Source organism: Ischnura elegans, chromosome X, assembly GCF_921293095.1.
Source record: "Ischnura elegans chromosome X, ioIscEleg1.1, whole genome shotgun sequence".
In the NCBI taxonomy this organism is placed as follows: domain Eukaryota; kingdom Metazoa; phylum Arthropoda; class Insecta; order Odonata; family Coenagrionidae; genus Ischnura; species Ischnura elegans.
This window is the reverse complement of record NC_060259.1, coordinates 36,321,766-36,343,181: the sequence shown is the minus strand read 5'-3', so window position 1 is coordinate 36,343,181 and position 21,416 is coordinate 36,321,766. Positions and strand designations below refer to the sequence as shown.

The following is a 21,416-nucleotide window of genomic DNA, read 5'->3' as shown; positions in this document are numbered from 1 at the left end:
TTGCTCATCTGCCATCAATTGAAAAATTTAATCTGAGATTACCTCACAATTACCAAATCCTCGTAATTTGCCGAACCATATTCTTGTATAATTTTCTGAATTCAAATCAAAAGCCACAGAGAGAAATGAAAAATAATATTCTTCGCCAAACACGAGGCTCATTTTTTTAACTCCTGGAATTGGATATACGTTTCGCAGGAGATGCCTTTGAGGTGAAATTGGCAAGAGGATAAGGAAATTTAATAGGAATGCATATCTTCGCTTACATGTTATCGGTCAAAAAGATTTTTAATATGCAATTCCAAGCTAGGTGGTAATCAATGATTCTCTATACTTTCATTTTCTTTAATTTGACTTAGCCTGAAATTACAGGTATGTGTGACCAATTTAACTTACATTATCAACCAAACATGCTTCAACACATTTTTTCCTAAATTATTCTGTCGGTACCTATACCGTGAAAACTTAGATAACAACAGCAAAAAAAAGCTGTCAATAATGAACAACGATAAAATGAAAAATCTATAAAATTATGGTGCCAAGCTTTCAATATTTATAAAAGTCAGCATCTAACCATGGCCGATACATGCAAAAAAATTCGTTGGCTTGATAGACCCTGAAATGCAATCGTAATTGAGACTAGAAGAAGCGGATGTTCGTCAAAAATCTCAAAATATTTCGCATTCCGATTGAATTGCAGTTGACGAAGTATTCTCCAAACTGAATGGAACGGCACGTATGCCCTTCCTCTTCAATTTATTTTCTGAATATCGTAATCCTCTATTCATTTTTTCTGTTTATTTTAAAATGGAATGGAAGGTAATGAAATGATATGTTGTAGCTTGTAATAACGTAGAACAGTGAAAATTAAAAGAAATTATTATTTTATATTGTTCCGGAATGAACCTTCTTCCCGCAAGAACATCGGGAACACTACCCATAGAAAATAATTTTAATCCTTCGGATGCATCTGATTTCATGAAATATGAGTTCTTCATGTACATTATGGATGAGTTGACATTGTTAAACTTTGAAAATATTTATATTGCTCCTCTAAATAGTGCTAAAGTTAAAATCTTATAAAGATCTACACTCGTCATTGCGCGATTTGTCATCGGAAGGTCATGTGGAGCTAGATTCGGCATTTCAGCGCAAGGGGTTAAACGCTTTTTCTGAAAAAATGCCTGAACCATATCACTATTTTTGTATAAACTCATTAAACCCCAACTCGAGCTAAAGTGTGGGAACTTGAGATGTGACTGGCGCGAAATAATAAACGCATTAAATATAGCCCGAGAATCCTAATTGTGAATTTATTCCCTCTTAAAAGGAAAAGAAAAAAATAAAAACTGACAAATGACGCATGGTTGATGAGATAAAAGCATAAAACTAAAGGAAAAAATGTTCACTTAAAAAAAAACTATTTTTTCCCATCTCTTTTGAATAAGTCGGCGCTCATCCACTAGGCGTGTTTTCCTCTCGGAGCACAATCTTCTTTTGTTTTCCCCTCGCGGAAAAGATCGTAAAAATCGGCTTTGCTGGAGCGAATGTGGACTCTTCCCCAAGTAGTAATTGCTCCTCTGCATCCTCATGACTGAGCCTCATGCCTGAGCCGCCAAGGTGGGTGGATAGGCGGTGGGTTTTCCTTCGGTTTGATTAAGCGAAATAATTCCATCGAACTTGGGAACATTATACCACCGACCGACGCACATTTGGAAAAACCGTTTCTGCGCTTCGATGAGCTCTCCCCTGCCCGCTCATGCGGACCGTGAAAAAATATCAGGAGAGCTTTCGGGACGAGAGGGGATTTATTGAGTGGAGCGAAATCCCAGTTAAGTAAAATAAGCTGATTGAGGAAAGGGGAATGCAGGAAAAACTACTGAGAATGATAATTTACGATCGATTTAAATGCTTGCTACCTTATGATGGGGTAAAGTACATAAGCCCATCGGCGTGTTTGAAAAATGGTAGCCATATTTAAAAAAATATCTTTTCTCTAGCGCCACCTTGATTATTAAAAAATAGCTCTTTTACAAAATAAAGGTGTCAAGAAACTATAAAATACTGAATATTGAAGTGGGATACATAAAAAAATGCCAACTACAACAATGCATAAACTAGGGAAAAAATGATTCTCTTAACCTATAATAAGTTGCACATATATTTCAATGAGAAATTTTCATGAAATAAAATAGCCGTAAGTTAAAGCAAGCAAATTGACAGCGAGTAGAATGTAAGCGTAAGTTTTAACTACCCAAATTTCTAATAAAATAACCTAGATATTAAAATTTAAGGAATGAGACTGTTTTGTTGAAAAATATGTCGTAATTAATCCGATATCCACTGAAAAATTGTTAATTACTGATTTGATGCTCCATTTACAATGACTCCGAGAATCTTAACCATTTTTGAATCGATAGAAAATTATTTACGATATTTTCCACTACGAAAAATTTTAAACGTTCAAATCATAATTTTACTTATTTAAATTGCACCCATTGAGAGCAAATTTACCCCTTCATATCGACGGTTACCGCAACAACTAACAATGTACCATTAAATACATGGATGCCCTGGATATGGATAATCTATCCAGACTGGACTCAAACCCTAGACCTTTAATATGGAAGGCATGGGATTTTACCCACCACCACCAAGGTCTACTGTTAGAGACATAAAACTTTAAATTTGGACTGCACTCTACATACCTGAAAATTTTTACAATGATAATATAAGTTTCACACTAGTCAATTGTCGCGAAAAAGAAGCGACCGATAGAGAGTGAGTAACGCAATATAGGAGAACACCAATTCACATTGAAGTTCAATAGATTAAGTTATTTGCTTACCTTTGCAAGACATTTGTACTCTACTTCTAAGAGCATAGGTCTTTCTTTTTTATTTAAATGACGTGTAGGTGCATCGTTTTAGAACTGAATTTTGCCAGTATCAAGGCTTTTACGAAAAGAGATGTTTCTGGTAACTTTACTGACTAGCGAAGTTCTATATGCCAAGAATCATTTATATTGAAGTTTCTATTTTAAAGAGCTATTTGAGGTAACCAAAGTCACAAGTAAAAATCTTTTTACAATCCAATAGGTTTAAAGATTCCATTGAGTATTTTCCCTAAGTCTATCATACAATTTCCAGAGTAAACAAACAATAACCAAAAAATCAAACTATATGGGACTGTCACTGCAATGGATTATAAATATGGCATAAAATCGTGTAATTTAAGCTTGCATTGAAATGGTAAAAAAATGAAATGTGCCTAAGACCTAGAATCTATTGAATAGCTGTGGTTCGAATTGGAAGGATTCGAATAAGAAAATGTAAGTGTACACGAAAGTAACCATAATCTATTATTTACATGAAAGCCTTTATAATGGAACAATAAATTTCCAAAACGATAGCCCTACATGTCTTTAAAAATATTGAAGAAATATACTCCAATAAAAGGCACATAAAAGTAAGCTCAAGCAAATGATCTTCATCATATGACATTATCGCACATCGCGCTACTAATAAAAAAACATGGATATAGAGGATAATTCAAGTAGTTAGGTCATGGAGGTCAAATTCATATTTCCTCATTGAGAGCTCTTGAATAAGTAAGTTCCTTACACAGCCATCGATTTTGCTTTTCACCCCCCTCTATTTTCCTAAAAGTGCAGGTTCGTTTGAAGAGGATAGACAAACACGAAAAGCTTTTAAGGTGATTCAGTCTCTGACCCTAAAACTCTGTTTCCGCGAGTGGACTGGCTTTAATTCTAAGATTATAGCACGATGAACGCCGATGTGCGTAAGAGGAAAGCCGCAATTTCGAGGCTCAATAAACTATCCACTAGAAATACTATGCTATTTTTGTAGATGGACTTTATGGATTCGAATTATGATACGAATGGATTTCAATTAAACGATAAATATATTCCAAATGCACGACAAAGAAGAATGACAAACGGAATCCATGGAGCTGTTGCGGCAACATGCCCTTGCACTCAAACCCATAATAGGGAAGAAAAGTCGGAGCACAGTCAAAGAGCATTTCAAAGGGCATAAGGTACCGACTTCCATCTGCCTTGATGGTGTGCTGGCTGAAATAGACTTGCTAGCGGACTCAGACGTTTTAGACAGACTTTCCAGATAATTGGATCTTTTTCAATGATTGAGGAGCATAACGCGTTTTTCCTGCGTCATTGCAAAGATTGGAGATAATGTAAAAAGAGTAAATATTTTAAATTCTAAATATGGGACACCCATATTATTATAGCATCGATTTCAATGGTTAAAAAATATCAATAGCCTTGGCCTTGAATTTTCTATCTTCCTCAGATTACGCTTGGAAGTCAGCAGCAAATTCTAGCCTCCTGCCTCTCAATTAGCTCGTTTTCATTTATATCCTCACGCACCTTTACGTTAACAATTATAAATTGTGTACCCGGATGATTGGGATAAAGTTCTAAACACCACGAGATAATTGGATTTTCACATTTCTTCATAATACATACACCCCTTCCAAGCCTTTTCATAAGGATAAAAAAATAAATAACTGCGCCCACAAAGGAGTTCTTATGAACGTAAGCGAATGATAACTGTAAGTACAGCTGTAATATTTTTCATCTATATTTAATCTGTAACAAATATAATTTTCACTTTCAGGAGAAACGTCTTCGAACCGTAGATTCTATCCTGTGGAAAAAGACAAAACATTTCCAAAACATAACCTTATTTCGAGATAGTATAAAATGATTCAAACGTGTGCACATAATTTTTGCTTATTACGAACTAATTAGAGATATTGAAAAATGATGGACTGATTGCCTTAATACATGTAGGATATCATTTGAAATACACAAATAAAGAAGGAGCCCGTATTAGCAGAGCTCATGTTACAGTAAAATTGTAAGTTTAAAAAACGCCATTGATTATTTTCCCCGAGTCCATAAGACAATTGTTTTACCATCTATTTTAAACAACTAGGCCTTTCACTTAACTGGAATATAAAAGTATTGGTTTACTCTAAAAAATACGGAAAACAACACAGAAGAAATTACATAATATAATACATAGATTCGAATTATTAATTACAAAATAAAAAATTCATACACTCCATGCAAGATAGTTTTAAGCCATATCTTGATTAATTAAAAACATCGAATGAGTATTCATAGAATGAATTAATTTTTTAAACAAAAAATGACATAAAATGCTGGAGGATTGCTTACTGCACCTAAAAGAAATAATTTAATAAACATCACGAAAAATCATTTGACACAATTAACAAGAAGTATCAGATCTTCAAGCGCGGCAGGCAAACTGGATGCGAAATGAAGCGAATGGTCCTCGCGAGAGGCTGGGCTGAATGTCTCGGAAAGGTATAATGTTCAATGATATCCTCTCTTGCTAAGCACATGAAGATAAAAGTGCTAATGACATGGTAGTATGGGGTAGAAGGAGGGAATAGCCAGCGAAATGGGTCAAGGATCTTGACAGGGAGGATTAATAGGAGCCTCAGGAGGATATTAAGAAGATTAGAGCTTGCATGAATCATTGCATCAGCGAGACTGGGGGAGCGAAAAGTGCAAGGGTCGTGCTGCGTGAAATGGAGATTTTCTCATCGGTCCAGGTCATAAATTTCTCAGCATGTTTCACTCTTCTCCACTTTCATCGTAGCCTTAAGCATCATTACGACCTCCAGTTCTTCAGTAGGCGATGACTAATATGTCAGACATAGTGTCAGCAGGGTAAGCTCTCGTTTTCTATGTAAAATTTCCTGAAATCGTATCCCGTGTGGGCGGGTTATTTTTCACTCAATGTAGGGATACATGCAATTTTCCAACTGGTTTCATGATTTAAAAAATTGTCGAACCCTTTTCTAACCTGCATGACGAAGACGCCCCCATAAATGGTGACATATTAAAAAATATAGAAATATATTGGAATACACGCCTTTGTATAGATACTTTAAAGTCTGAGAGGAAGTTTATTCACAACCATATTACAGTATACATAATATTGGCAACATAACAAAGGGTTTACATAGTTGTACTCGTTTTCTTTCATGAGTGAAGCAAAACTAATCGAGGATTCCTCGTCTACAATAAGATCCGATGATAGTAATTTCTATTCTAGCTGAAACCCTTTGAAGCACATTCATTTTAAAAAATTCGTAACTTTATGAAACACCTAATATTAATGGCTAATGCTAATATGAATAATGGATAAATTCATCATTTCCAATGACATAGTATTACATTTATGATTTTGTACCCATGCATTAATCCAGATTCCTCGGACAATGATTTGAAAGGAATTAAAAGTTTTTTAGTAAGAATTGTTGCTCATTACTATTACCCACCTTTCTCACTAGAATATTTGTCTCCACTGAATATATTTCAGTAAGCATTTGGATATTGTGAAACTGACAGTACCATATTTTCTGCATAGACTATTAATCTCAATAATACAATTATTTAATTAAAATAGTTTTTTCATAGAGCTTTAGCAAGCTTTGAATCAAGGAAAACCTATTTTTTCTGACCTAAGAGGCAATTTTCTTTGATTTTATGTCCAAAGAAAATTAAACGGAATAAAAATGAATAGTAGACCGGCACGATGCTTCTGAGAAAAAGTACCTTTAAGTCATCCCTATACTGTTCCGCAATTAATTATTTTATCAATCTACATAGCTCAATCACATGTAGACACTGTTCGTAATACCGAAAGGAGATTCAATGAAAAGAAGGTTCAAAATCCTTGATCAAGTAGTAACTTTTGTGCTTTACTTCCGTCACAACTTTTCGCAAACTATTCCTACAAGCTATAAGACATGTACTTTTACCAGGCTTAACTATACAGTGTATAGTATACACTAAATCAAATTAATTCAGTGTATATTATACACTAAATTAAATTGATTTCATCGAAAGCCTGTGAAAAAAGGGAATAAAATGATTCGCAAACCCGCACAGTTCGATTGAGCTAAAATTTAAGTAAAACATTCAGATCAATTCGATTTCCTAATTTAAAAAGAAATCTTCAGCTATTTACTTTACTTTTTCAACAAAGTAAATTAGGGATACGGATCCTAAATATTTCAATGTAAAAGGGGAATGTCAATAGAGTATCCCTATAATCCACGTGCTCAACTGTAAACTATCCTGCCTAAATTGAGACATAAATTTCCGCAAATATTCCTCCATACTATAAGACATGCATTCTTGGCAGATTTGATTTCACACTAAATGGAGTTCCTTTTATCGCAAGCCTATGAAAAAGGTAAAAAATGTATGACACACCCGAACAACTTTATTGAGGTATAACAAGTAAAAATTTAGGATCAATTTGGTTTAATAATTTAAATATAAACCTTAAAAAATTTACCTTGCATTAGCAACAAGGTCAGTCGGGGTTACGGACCCTAAATATTTCCCTGAGGAGGAGAAATGTCAATAGAGAAACTCGATAATCCAAGTGCTCAAGTGTAAACTATCCTGCCTAAATTGAGACATAACTTTCCGCAAACATTCCTTCAAATTATAGGCTGCGCGCTGTTGGCAATCTAAATCAATTCCTGTTCCCCTTGCGAGACGATCCCCAAACTGTACATGTCTCAAAAACCGATACGGAAATTGAATATTCATGCTCCACGAGATCGGAAAATGGATCGAAGGCGGAAAATCATCCTCGTATCGCATGGATATCAGGGAAGAGTCCCGTCACTTAAACTTTATAAGGAAAATCTGAACCGTAGATCCCAGGGAAGACGAAAGGAAGAAGGAATTACAACGTCGAACGACGAAACCTTGCGGTTTCGATTCCCCGTCATAGTTTCTAATGACTTCCTAATTACAGCACGCAGAGGCGGAGGGTGATGGGTGGGGGGATTTTTTTTCTCTTCAAGGATCCTGTCCCACCATGCCACGGGATGCTAAACCTAGATCATTGTCTTCTCTTGTCATCCTGATAATTTATTTCGGCCCAAAAATTAAGGGGCAAAGTAGTTCGGAGAAGGATGTATAGCACAAAAATTAATAGCAGCGATCGGTTCTCTTACTTTTATAATTCTCATTGTCTCGGGCGTGACTTCATGGAATAGACTTAACGTGACGAAATATGAGAAACTTTGTATTTCTATATAAATTTTAGTTAAACTTAAAGAACTCAATGCACGTTATGTGGAATTATAAAGTTTTTTACATTCCTTAGTTTTTATGAAGAATTATTGCTACGCTGTTATTCTGTGCAGAACTGTGTGTAAAATATGCAAAAAACAATATTTTGAGTTCTTTCAATAACTGCGATCAAGCGCCAGTAATAAACTTCGGAACTTCGTGAGTACTTTACTAATCTAGAATTCAATATATAGAAGGAGTAATGCGTGATCTTTATATTTATAGATAAAGGTCCAATATTAACAGCAATATTATGCGATATGCTAATTTTTGAGAATAAACATATATAAATACATGATGAAAACTGGAAAAAAAGTTATTTCAAGTATCCTTTTCCTAAACATTTGACGCTCAAATGAATGTAGCATCAATTGAATACAGTAATTTATTGTTGAATTGAAATGAAGTGAAAAAACTCGTGATAATGGCTGAAAATAACTAACGACATGGGAAATACAATATGCATAGTGGAATACTTTGAGTTACCTAAATAAAGATGACCAAATGCCAGTTATAAACCTCGAAAGTATTTAATAATCTAGCTTTTAATTCAAAACAAAAACAAAATAACGAATACGTGCCCTTTAAATTTTTATATATGGGACCAATATTTACAGCTATTACTCGAAATTATAGTTTTTATGATTGAAATTAAGTGAGAACATGTTATAAAACTGCTGAATAACGTTATTATAAGCTCATTTTATAAATTTAGCATAGTATTGAATGCTCTAATTCATTCTTGAATTATAATGTAATGGATAAATTTAGCGCATCACGGCTGAAATTAAGTAACAGAATGGGAAATTTTGATGGCTTTCAGAGTGGAGAGGGGTCTTAAGGAGCCTAGGAATGCAATCCGTTCAAAAGTAACCCCCAAGTCCTAACTTCACAGCTCCCCTACCTCGTCAACTGATCCACATTGCTTCTTGCCTCCCCTCCTCTATAGGACTACACCGCCTTACCCCCAAGGCTTGCCGACACGCCCACCATAACGCAGTCTCACTCCGCGGCACACTAAAGGCATCCCAAGAACGTGGCGATTTAATTTTTGGGCTGGGATGCATACCAGGCGACTAACCTTAATTTTTTTCGGGATTTGTGTACTGTCAAAAGGCCCGTAATTAAGTCTCGGAGAGTCCCACCTCAATTTACTACGAAACTACACTCCCTTAGTTCAGGATTCTTGGTTTTATGCCCAACCTTTTTAAGGGTTGTAATAAGAAGAAAAATGCTTGTGGCACGAAAGCCTAAAGATTAAGCCTATTCACGTGAATACCGCGTTGCTCTGGGTCCAGGGGGCACAAATGAGGTCGACGCTTCCTTAAATGCATTAGGAGAATATCCATGCAGAAGTTAATGAGACCTCGTGAACTCCTCATAATCCCGTGGAAAATAGAAAAGACATTAGGATAGGCAAAAGGCCTTTCGCCAGACTGGATTGGGAATAATCGTATTTTATGGAGTATTTCGCACTTCCTCCAGCAGTTACTCCCAAATTGAAGGTTTTATATTAATACAGGGAGAAAAAATAACAGAAAAATAATGAAAATTAACAGTTTCATCTCAAATTTTCGAGGTGTTATAACTTTGCGGCTGTAATGGAGTTCCACAATCACTGAAAAATAATATTCATCAGAATTAATGTATACAACCCTACCGCGGGACACACTGCTCTGGTGTGCTAGACAAAAAAATTCTATATACTAAAAAAATAAGCAGGAATATATTAAATGGGCTAAAAATTGAGATTATAATATTGAAAAGTTCAAGTTCATTCAGGCATATATGACTTGAAGATCACTGAAATTTTATGCAACTCAGTTTTATTTTTACTACATGCGTATTTTCCAATTAGACGCAAATGATTCAGGAAAACAGGTTTGTTTATCATGAGATTGCTATATAGTTTCTGCATCTGCATCATATTTCAAGCCAAAAACGATACCCTAAAATGTATTATAAGAGGCAAAATGCATTCAGTTTATTCGGTAAATATGTCACACTTTACTTTGACCTGCAATGCCTAAATTATACTTCTACCGAGACTGGTCTAAATAAAAGTCATGTAACTTAATTTTCTTCAATTCAAAAAGAAGAAAGTGAAAGTATAAAAGCTTAGCCTCAAATTAAAATTTTCAGGCGAACATGGGAGTAAAAGATGAATACATTTGGATACAAATATATTTCCCCTATTACTTTACTGGAAGCATATCTGGCTAAAACTACAGGGAAAAACATAAGTATCCAGATATATTTCTTAAATATATTCTATAGTCTTCCTAGGCCCCATGAAATATAATTTTTTTCATTCCCTTATTTAGGAACTATATACGGGATATTTCTATTATACCAGTTTCCAAATTCATGAGTACATTTTCCATCAATAGAAAATAATAATTATCACTTATCCTTCCAAATGATGCACTACTGCATTTTGGCCCAGAAAAGTAGTACGTAGGGAAAAAGAAGAAGTATGGAGTATTTTGATGTTTCCAAAGAGGTGCCTATATCTATTATCTAGCGTCATACATATGGAACAGCATAATCCTGCACGATCCATTTTAGCATAAATAACTATAAATGCCTATATGCCATAGATTATCTGGAAAACTACTACAAAATAAGAGAGAGATAGGGAAACTTAGGAAATAAAATTTACTTGATTGCTCAAATGAGTGCTCAAAAATCACTGCCTTAGCCTTTAAAAGACAAAACTAGAGGGCCTACTAGAATTTGGAGGCATAGAACTTCTTTATTTAGGGAAGAAAATATCAACTCTAACAAACTGACTTTATGACTGATTGTATTTATGCTCTATCTCTAAAAGTGCATCAAATTAGGATTAATTTTAAAACTAAACGAAAATTTAATATATCACTTAAATAAGTAATTAATTTTCTAACGCAGTCCATAAAGTCTGGTTGAGAAGAAAGCGATCGGCCAAAAACGCCGAGCAGCAGGTTCGGAAAAAAACCCGCAAACCCCTCAGCGGAGAGTGATCCACCTGTAAGTGTCCTGCCACTATCCCTCGGAAACAAAAAACTAATGTTTTAGCGAGAGATGACGGGTTGATAAAGGGAATAAAAAGTAGAAACACATGCAGCAGCAGAGGGAGGGAATAACAGGTTGACGATCGCGAACACAAGTTTTCGCGGCGGAAATAGACGCCAATCCCCGCGAGTCTCACCCCGCTATTCATCCGGGATTTGACTCTTCCCATTTTAATTCCACTGAATGCATTTTTATCGGTTGCACACACACACACACACACACACGATAGGGCGTGGTGTTGAGCGGGAGGACGGCTGTATGTCGCGGGAAAGGGGTGCCGTGGCGGCCGAGAGTGAGGACGATAGGAGCGGCGGGAGGAATAGGATGAAAAGGCACATCGTATCGCAGGGGAAATCACCCCTAACGACCCGCGGATAATGGGACGCGGAGGGAGGAGGTGGGAGTTATACGGCGGGATGCGATGTTCTGGAGGGGGTTTACGATGAGGAGAGGGAAGGGGGAATAGTCCGGGGCACTGCCGATTGGGATTCGCCTCCTTTATTGCTGGTCCACGCGGGGGGCGACCGTCTTGTTTCCCGGCGACAGAAGTTTGGCGCAAAGGGGGTTTTCTGTGAGCGGGCGGGCTTCTGCTCCAAACAAAGGGTAATTGCGAGCCCGCCCCTCCCAATTTCAAACCCCAAAAAAGGACGACCAAACCACTTGAGACGCCGTCCACAAAGCCACGAGAAAAAACGCGTCCATATGTTTCTGGTGACGAATGCTCAACGAATCAACAATAGTGAGGATTCTGATGAGATCGAGCAATACGTGATCAGCATGAAGCTTAGTCGGAGCCGCTATCATATTCGTTAACTAGGGGCTGCAGAGTCCCAATCAGGCCTCTTGAATTAAAAATTAACGTTACAGTCGCGTTCCAAACTTTTAAGACCCCTAACCTTATCAGGGAATGTACCTAAGCTATTAAATAGCATGTCAAAATAGAAAATAAATGTTAAAAGTCTAGATACCATGCTCACGGGCTAAAATGTACAATTAGTCCTTTCGCGCAATACTACGGAATTAAATGAATCGAATGCAATACTTTAATTTGTATTTATCAAATTTTGGAGGGCATGTATCGCCTGCCAGACGACTAAGTGGTCTCATGACGCCTGAATACTACAATAACATTCATTGTCAACATCAGAGGCTTATAAAGGACTTATATTGCCCAAAGCAATAAATATGAACCTATTGAACAATAGGACGCGCAAAAAATATATAAGTTAATTAAAAAATGAAAATGAAAATACTTAGGTTTACATTTTCATGAAGTAAACTTCTTGATAAATAGCTAAGTTGCTGATAGCGTTAATACGCGCCACTAGATTTTCAAAAGGGCTATTTATTACGGCGGCCGAGAACTGAGATTGATAGCCTCATTCAAGGCAAGGGGATAGCGTGCTAAGGGATGGCTCATTTGTGGAGAGAAGGGAAAATAAAAATAAACTCATTTTGGAGATTGTTTACCCTCACCTTAACTCCAGCAGACAATGGGGCCCTCCAAAAGCATCATCATTTTACTCTCAGTAGTCGTAAGTATAAACAAGTGATCCAACGAAAGCATTAAGTTTATCAACGCGCAAAAGGTACCCATGAAGAAGCAGCTTGAACTAGAGATTGATTGATATGGATTTGCTGATAGATAGCATTAGAAAAGGTAACCATATGCATTACGTGATTTAATACCTAAGATTGAGCATCAAATTAAATATAATGCTAAATTTTGGCCAAACAAATAATAAAGTTTTTTTTTTTTTTTTGCTGTATTATAGTTTGCAGGAGCCAAAAATATCACACGATTTTCCTTGTGGCTTGGTGTTTCAATTAGTAAGTAAACAATGACTCAAAAAATTATTCGTGTCAGACCAAAGTGCCGCACAAAGTTGAGAATGTTTTCGAAAATAGGGAAAAGTGTGAAGTTTAATATTTCACCCAATAGAAACAGTACTATCATATAATAACCTTTAGGAGGACCATGGATATGAACAGGATTTTAGGAAAAATGCTCTGTTCAGGACAAAGATGGGTTTAGTCTGGCCATCATAAGAAAATATTTTGCACTCAAGGCACGATATGTCTTGGCATAACTCCCCATTCCACGGGTTTCACTCTAAAATGCATCATTCCCGGAAAATAAGCCAAACAAGGATTGTGATTTCTGTGAAAATTATTTTAGCCGACTATAACTTGAATCTTTACCCAAGGTATAGGAATGTAGTAGGAGGTTTCCCTTAACCTTGATAGCGGCTTTTCGTGCTTCCAATAGGGTCAAGAGTTCCAGCTTTACCAACGCTTTGGAGAACGCCTAGTAGTCCAGTCTCTGAGCTGGAAAACATTGTATCTTTAACCTTAATGGAAGCCTGATAATTTTCCATCGGTGGTTCGTGAAATTCACTCGTATTCTCGTAAAGGTGAAAAAAATATTCATTAGGCATTAAAATATACCAATCGTTCATTTGGTTGAATACTTACGTCAGGGCTAATTCAGCGTCAAAAATAGTGGATAGCTCATACAAAAAAACATCGCCATCGGCAAAGATGATATTTTTGAACCATCTTCAACACAATTATGATTCTCGTACGCCGTACGTTAGCAAACCAACGAAAATTTATCATCAATCGTATTTGAGTCATATTACCGACCCGTCCCCTGAGGAGGAGGAGGAGGAACCCTTTAGGATGAGGAACAACGGCTGCAGACACCACAGTAACCGGATCTCACGGCAAGATCACCTCAGGGATTAGCGGGAGGGTGAGGCGTCGTGTTTCCCCTTTAAAGTCGCCGGATGGGCGCGGATTGGCAAGAGGTGACGCGTCAGGTGCTCCTCGGGTATTCTGTCGAGGAGAGGGGGCTAAGAGGAGGGGTCCAAGAAGGGTATGGCCAGGGGTGTGCGGAAGGGCTGGCCAAGAGTGCACAAGGGTCGCACCCCCCCCCCCCAAAGGGGGGCAAAGGGGACGGAGATAGATGAGGGGGCGGCGGAAACGCTCAGCCCTCTCTTGAGTCCCTGCGACGGTTACGTCTCTAATGACTATCGCACACCCCCATCCACCTGAGCCGATCATCAACCATGAGCCGCTGACCCTCTCAACTGTGAAGCCACATTGCTCAGCCGTATGCCAGGAGGCGAGATAATATGGTCCGGGTTAGATCGTGAAAACGGACGCTGGGAACCTACGGTAAGGATGGAGACTTTTTAAAAAGGGATAAAGGACTACGTGGAATGATGTAAACGCCGCAACTTGTTCTGTGATATGTCTTCTGCCTACATTCCCTAACCAAAATGATTTCCAAAGTGTTTTAGCCTGTTTATCTAGGCCTTAGGTTTGACACTTAAAATCTGAAGAAACTTGCTGAAACTATGCAGAAGTTGGTCGATCGCCGAAGAGGATCTATCGAAAAACAGTCTGCACCGGCTATAATCCAAATTTTACAATATAGGAGTTTTCTGTGCTTGACTACTGTCCCAACGAACACGGTAAGATAGGAGAATCCATTGTTTTTATATCAATAGCACTCATACGATCATCAGTTTACTCCTGGCACCTAGTGCCAAAGTAATTGTTCTGAATGATAAGAAAACGCACGCGAGCAACCAAAGCATTCATAAATAAGGGTCATCATCCCTTGTCTACGACTAAGACCCTCTTTAAATTAGCAAAGGGTAGAAGTGGCTTAGTTCAAGGAGGCGGCTTTATAGGGATGTTACAAAAGGGAGCCAACCTGATCCAAAATCGAAATGCGGACATCGACAGTACGATTTTTCAGTTCAATTTACAAGCCCATCACAGTCCGTTCCCGGGAAAAATTTGCACTCGTTTGCCCTATACTTTATTTTTCACCTTTATATCCATGAAATTGCACCAAAAGTTTTGACAATAAGTTACTGTAATACCTTCTGAATAAGTCTAATCTAAGAATTGGTGGGAGAAGACTTAGGCCCGATTTCCGTTTTATTATAAAATTTTCTCATTGCATTTAAAATGAAAAGAGGTCAGAGTGATGACTTAGCCGCTCTACTACACCGATGGCCTTTTTTTAAATACAAACGATAAGGAATATTGTTTGCCTATGATGAAGTCTTTTGAGATGAAAACGCTTGTCGTAATCGGTCAATAACTTTGAAATGGGTGCAACAAAGTACTGCACTAAAACCTCTATCAGCTTATCATTTCATTTTTACTTACATTTTTTCTCTTGCACCCTACAATATTCCCCCTTACGCCAGCACTGTGTAAGTACCTACTGTACTACTATGTAGTATTAAAGGAAAAAAGAGAACGAAATCAAATTGGGGTGGTGGAATTACCATTTACTAACTAAATCGACAATGTGGGTTAATGATAATGAAAAACGTATATATTTTAATAAATTTAATACCAAACTTTGAAATTAATTCAAGCTGCGCCTGACAGTTTGGGTATAAAATATCAACACGCTGCTGCCTTTTGTTGGCAAGAGAAATGTCCGCAATGGATTGGACCAAGCTGGGGCACTCCCATCACTCGTTTTCCAAACAATTTCCCTTACGATTAAAGTCCCATGTACACAGGTGCCAATGGCCACGATTGTCTCCTTCCGAAATCATCAATCAACTGGCAAACTTACGACAGAGCATCTAAAGCGTTGCGATTCCCATTTTTATCTCATGAAGAGAGACGATTGAATTTCGTAAAATCCACACAATACTTGTTATTGACCCTTCCCACCTCAAAAAACAACGCTTCTCGAAGTTTTGGGCGAAATTTCCCGCGCTTGCGTACTTGCACGCACGGGGACGCGGTTTCAGCTTGGAAACAGCGGCCGACATAAAAAATTCAAAATTATCTCTCCGGCGGTCCGCGGGAAGTTTTTTATTTCAAGGCCTCCCGCGACTTGAGCGAGTAATTAAGCGACTTCTAGAATGGAACGTGTTGGTTGTTTCACCTGGTTTTCGGACTGTTTGTGCGGTTGTTAGAGAGGACGACTCACGGTTGAGGTCATTCGGGCCATTAAGGTTTACTTGGTGGACTCAAGAGGGGGAATGATTTAGGGAATAGAAGTTTAGATGAGAGGGAAAACTTGCACCATTTGATTACTTGCAGTATTTTAATACGTGATGAGTCGGTAGTTAAAATTCTACGCTAGTTACGCCAGTGTTGTATTACGAGCTGGTTTATATCAGTTATCTATTGGAATATGACCAATATACCCACGATAAGAAAGAGGATATATGGTTATGAGACGAGAACCTCATTTAACAACTTTGAAAAAAATTGCTCAAAAAGTACGTAAAAACCATTCTAGTGATATTGTCAGTAGCACGAAAATTTTACTGTAGCACAGCTTAAAAGTTGTAATCAATTATTTCACACGGATCAACATTATATTTCTCTTCACTTTTTTTTAATTTTAAGATGCCCTCTTTCAAATTTATTTAAGGTGCTCCCAAAATAACTCCTCCTTAGACAGACGAATTAGAACGAATTTACCTTCCATCGCTCATCCTAAGTCGAAGAGATATAAGTTACTGCATCTAGTAACCACGTCCAGACATCAAACTAAGCCCCTATTGGATGGAAAACCAGCGAAAAATCCACCGCACCTACATTGGTAAAGACCACGGCAAACGAACCACTAAATGATAAGGTGATGCGAGGGACACAACAATCCCGGCTGATCCTATAATGACCGTGTCGTGGGTGGGAGCGGGAGGATTTTTGGGATGCCAAGCTGACGTGGGGGATGCTGGGGAAGTCCCAGTGGCCACGCCGGGGGGTGTGGCCGGCAGTGTGGTTTGACACGGCCCGTCACACCATGGAGGCGGCGGCCAAGATTTCGGCGGCTGGATGGGTGGGTGGGCGAGGCGGGCCGTGGAGAAGGCGGGCCGCACGGCGGAGAGGAAAGAGAAGCCGAGAGAGAGAGAGGAAAGAGAGAGAGAGAGAGAGGAGAAAAAAGTGCCGTTTCCCGCTCATATCGATCCGGCACGGAATTCCGTCGTAGCTTCCGCCTTGGTGTCTCTGCTGCCCCCCACGTAAACGACGCCCCACCTCCTCCCCACCCCACGGTTACCGCCCCCGGGGGAGGCGAACCTGCCCAACCCCCCCCGACAACCAACCAACAGACCCCCACCCGCACACACCGATAACCCCACACCCAAAACACAAACTCACCGGCAGGGAGCGGTCGGGTCGCCGTCGGCCGAGGGAGCGGCAGCGTCCGTGGCGGGTGCGGCGGCGGCGGCGGCTCCGCCGTCGGGCGCGCGTGAGACGGTGGTGGTCGCGCGGCTTTCGGGGGGCCCGCGCTGCTGCTTCGAGGCAGCCACGGGAAATGTGAGCCCACGAGGGCCGAGGTCGGCGGCGGGAGCCGCGGCGGGGCGCGGGGGCGTGGCGCGGCGCAGGCGCGGAGGGAGCGAGGTCAAGATGGGGGTGAGTGGAGCGGGCGTGGCGGAGAGGGGGGGGGGAAGAGGAGGATGCTGCCGCGGAAGGAGCGCGGCTGATGATAGCAGGCAAGACAAAAGGTGGTGTGGATTCAGCGGGGAAGTGGGCGACATTGAGAACACACCGGTGGTAGAGGCGAAGTCGGGAAGAAGGGAAGGATTTGGCGAAATTAGGGAGGAGATAGAGGGTTGGCGAATTTAGAAACGAGGTAGAAGGTTGGTGAAATCGAGAAAGGTGGTGGTGGTTGGCGGATTTAGGAACAAGGTAGAGGGTTGATGAAATTAAGAACGAAGGTAGCGGTTAGCGAAATTAGGAAGGGGGGAGGGTTTCCGCAAAACTAGAAACGAGGGAAAGGGTTAGCGAATTTAGGAAGGAGGTACAGGGTTTGCGAAATTGAGAAAGCGGGAGGTGGTTCGCGAAATTAGGATGGAAGGAATGGGTTGGTGAAACTGAGGACGAGGGTAGTGGTTGGCGAAATTAGGAACAAGGGTAGTCGTTGGCGAAATTAGGAAGGAGGAAAGGTGCCCGCAAAATTAGGAACGAGGGAAAGTGTTAGCGAATTTAGGAACGAGGTAGATGGTTGGCGAAATTAGGAAGGAAGGTGGTGGTTTGCGATATTTAGAGCGCTGGGGAAGGTTGGAGATACCAAAAGCTCGGATGAACTTGGTGACATTGAAAACTTAAAGGCGACATAGAGGTAGTCAAAGTAAAGAACGCTGGTAGGACAGAACGAAGTTGGGGAAGTTAAGAAGGGCGAAGAGGAGAAACTTCAGAGTAATGGTGAGTCTGGGACGTAAAGACGGAGGAATCAGACTTAGCTTCACGTGAAAGAGTTGGAGAAAGTTGACAAGGCGAAATTAGAAATCTTAACCTCACAGAGAAACAAGGGATAAAAGAATTTAAATAATTAAGCTTTTTTTTAGCGGAGGGGATTGTCTTAATATATTAAGTACTTGTGTCGGCAGGCGAAGTGGAGGGCACCCCAGGGAATCCCAAATTATCCTTAAGTCTTAATCAAATGAGATCATTAAAATTGGCTTCTTAAATCGGTCACTGCTATTTAGAATAAAGCATCCGAAAAAGAAATATCAATTTGAATGTGTCACGTAGGGTGACATAATGTTTAGACATTAAATGCCATTTACCATTTCAGTGAGAAAAAGGATAATGAAATATTGGGAAAAACTTGGTCCGCAGAAAAATTGTGGGTAAAATACAAATAGTATATTTTTCCAGCTACGGCCATAAAATGAAAATTTGCGGAAGGGGAGAAACCTAAGACAACGTAATATAGAGCTGCCCATACTCTTTGGCACCATGAGGACCCATGGTCGAATAGGTAATCTTAGCATTCCTTGTAGAGCTGTGACTTCAGCAAATTTCTAGCAAACTACTGCTGTTGAAATTTTATAATGGTATAGGTGTTGAAAGGTAATTAATAGGAGTATTCTTTCATCATCTTTGGAGTGAAAAGCAGGTCCTAGGATAACCTAGCAGGTCCTAGGTCCTAGGAATTGTAACGGCATTATCCATAGCGTGAAACTATCGATTTGTACCGATTTGCACTGAAACTCAGTGAATACACTCGCCACTACTTGGACAACTGACGAGACTCACCTGAAAAAATTTATTGAGTCATTCATACTAACGTCATCCCAAATTTTTGCTTTTCTTATTGAACACCAGTGTTGGGTTTCATTGAGGATCGTGTCAAAATAGGAAGATGAATATTTTGGATAACGCAACCAAAGAGTTGCATGACCTCCAGATATTGATCGGTATAAAATTAACTCAGCGAATGGTGAAAAATGTACAATTGAAGAATTGTACTAATGTCTGCAACATATTGTCCTTTTAAAGTCTCGGTGACAGTCCATATGACCCAGGAGACTGTACTCAATAAACTGCTTTTTCACTCGAAGAAAATTTCTTCGTCTAAAAGGGCAGTCGAGTTCACTATATTGAGGTCCCTTGTGTGTAATAAAGGCTTGTTCATGACGACACAACTGCTATGAATCACCATTATCAAAATTGATCGAAACTGGGATATGAATAACGTGCCTTAGTCTCCCAGGAATATTCCATACGACTTCCACGATGAATAGACGGATTTACAAGGTTTTCAACATGTAATCCACCGTAAAAAAGCCGCGGAAATGTATTCTCAATGGTCAAGAATCCTGTTCTTTAATCTGGGAAGCCAAAGGCCAGCTCCTCAATTCCAATTAGATGAGAATTATTTTTCTTAGCAATTTGAGCTAAGTCTTGATAGAATAGAATGATAAATTTATAAAATAATATAACAATAACTAATAAATAAGTTCTAAATTGTTGCAATAATGCCATTCCTTAACTAATATTCATCAAGTGGTCGCCTAAATAGCATAGTTGACATTAAAATAACTCAGTGCGACGTCGGTTGATTTCTGTTCCAGATCAGGCAAAGAAGAATGATTTTTCCTCTCAGGAATTCTCTCTGATTTCTCCGTTTTAAAAACATGTCGTAATAAATAAATTCAGCCATCCACAAAGCTGAAACTTACAATAGTACGCTTGTGCAATAGTCCTTCGGAAATGAATGTAATTGCAACCTGGAAACTCTCTGCTGACCGACCCGCCCCTCAGTGACTACCTAATATCCGATCGAGTAGCATACTTTACAGAAGACGAGGCCACTCGAGTCGACAAGGGGAAAGCAGCGCTTGAAGACGAAATTGAGAACATCAAAGGGAAGCGAATCCTCTTCACCCGCTCACAACGGCTGCACGCATTCCGATGCCGGAGCAATCGCAGATGATGACTCAGATTGCGAACACGCTGTTCGGAAGCACCATGCTCTAGACGCAAGCCCTCAAAGACCAACCTTGTCGGATATCACAGCAGTCTGAAATCCCTCTTAGGTTACACCAAATGGATCCGCGCTCCAAAAACACATCTAGCAGACAACAAACAGTGGATAACGAAATGCTTCGGCCTTTCACTAGGGCTCGCAAATTTGTCTGAAATCGTAATATAGGGAAATATGTAATCCTTTAACTACACAAAATATCACTAATATTACTTCATTCTGAGAAATAGCCTTCAAAATATGCTTGGAGAATCCCATGTGGATTTTACGATGGATGGAAAAATTTCCTCTCTCTTTATCTGTTATTTCCCAAATTAGAATTTTTTAGTCAGCATGTAGATTACTTAGGAGAAACTATTATATGATGACAAAAAACAATATAGTAGCGTGATAATAGTAATGGGGTGTCTATAGCTAAATGTTTCATTAAACTAACCCTAGGAATCTAACCTAAAGTGTGATTTTCCTCTTGTTAAACTCCAAAATATCATAATACACAAAAACTATATTTTAGCATAATGAATACACTTTAAAACGTTTATAAACCTAGCAGAGAAATAATAGAGGAAATCACGCTGTAAAAATGAGGTCTTTCTAGTAATAGTAGAAATATACATATTTTCACGTGCATAAACGCGACAATTCAACACAGACATTACACACTTAGACTATCACATTACTATGAAATTGCTCATAAAAAAGAAAACTTTTATATTAGAGGGGGAGAGAAGATCAACTTGTAGGGTATTATGTCGTATCACATCCGTCGGAGGATTACGATGCGTCTACCATACCATAAAAGACAGGAATAACCTGAAAAATACGAGAGTTGGGAAAACTACGATAAACCCTTCGAGAAGAAATTAGGTAAAAGTAAGAACTTAAATATATGATAAATAACCAAAGGAAAGAAAAAGAATA

At 39.0% G+C, this 21,416-nt stretch overlaps 1 protein-coding gene across 1 annotated transcript in view; it reads right to left on the bottom strand.

The window, feature by feature from the left end:
• Positions 1-17,521, bottom strand: part of LOC124171417 (leucine-rich repeat neuronal protein 1-like) — a 219,210-nt gene extending 201,689 nt beyond the window's left edge. The window contains exon 1 of the mRNA XM_046550591.1: positions 17,381-17,521. The gene's annotated coding sequence lies outside the window, so the exon portion shown is untranslated. The remainder of the gene's footprint in view (positions 1-17,380) is intronic.
• Positions 17,522-21,416: the final 3,895 nt, after the last annotated feature.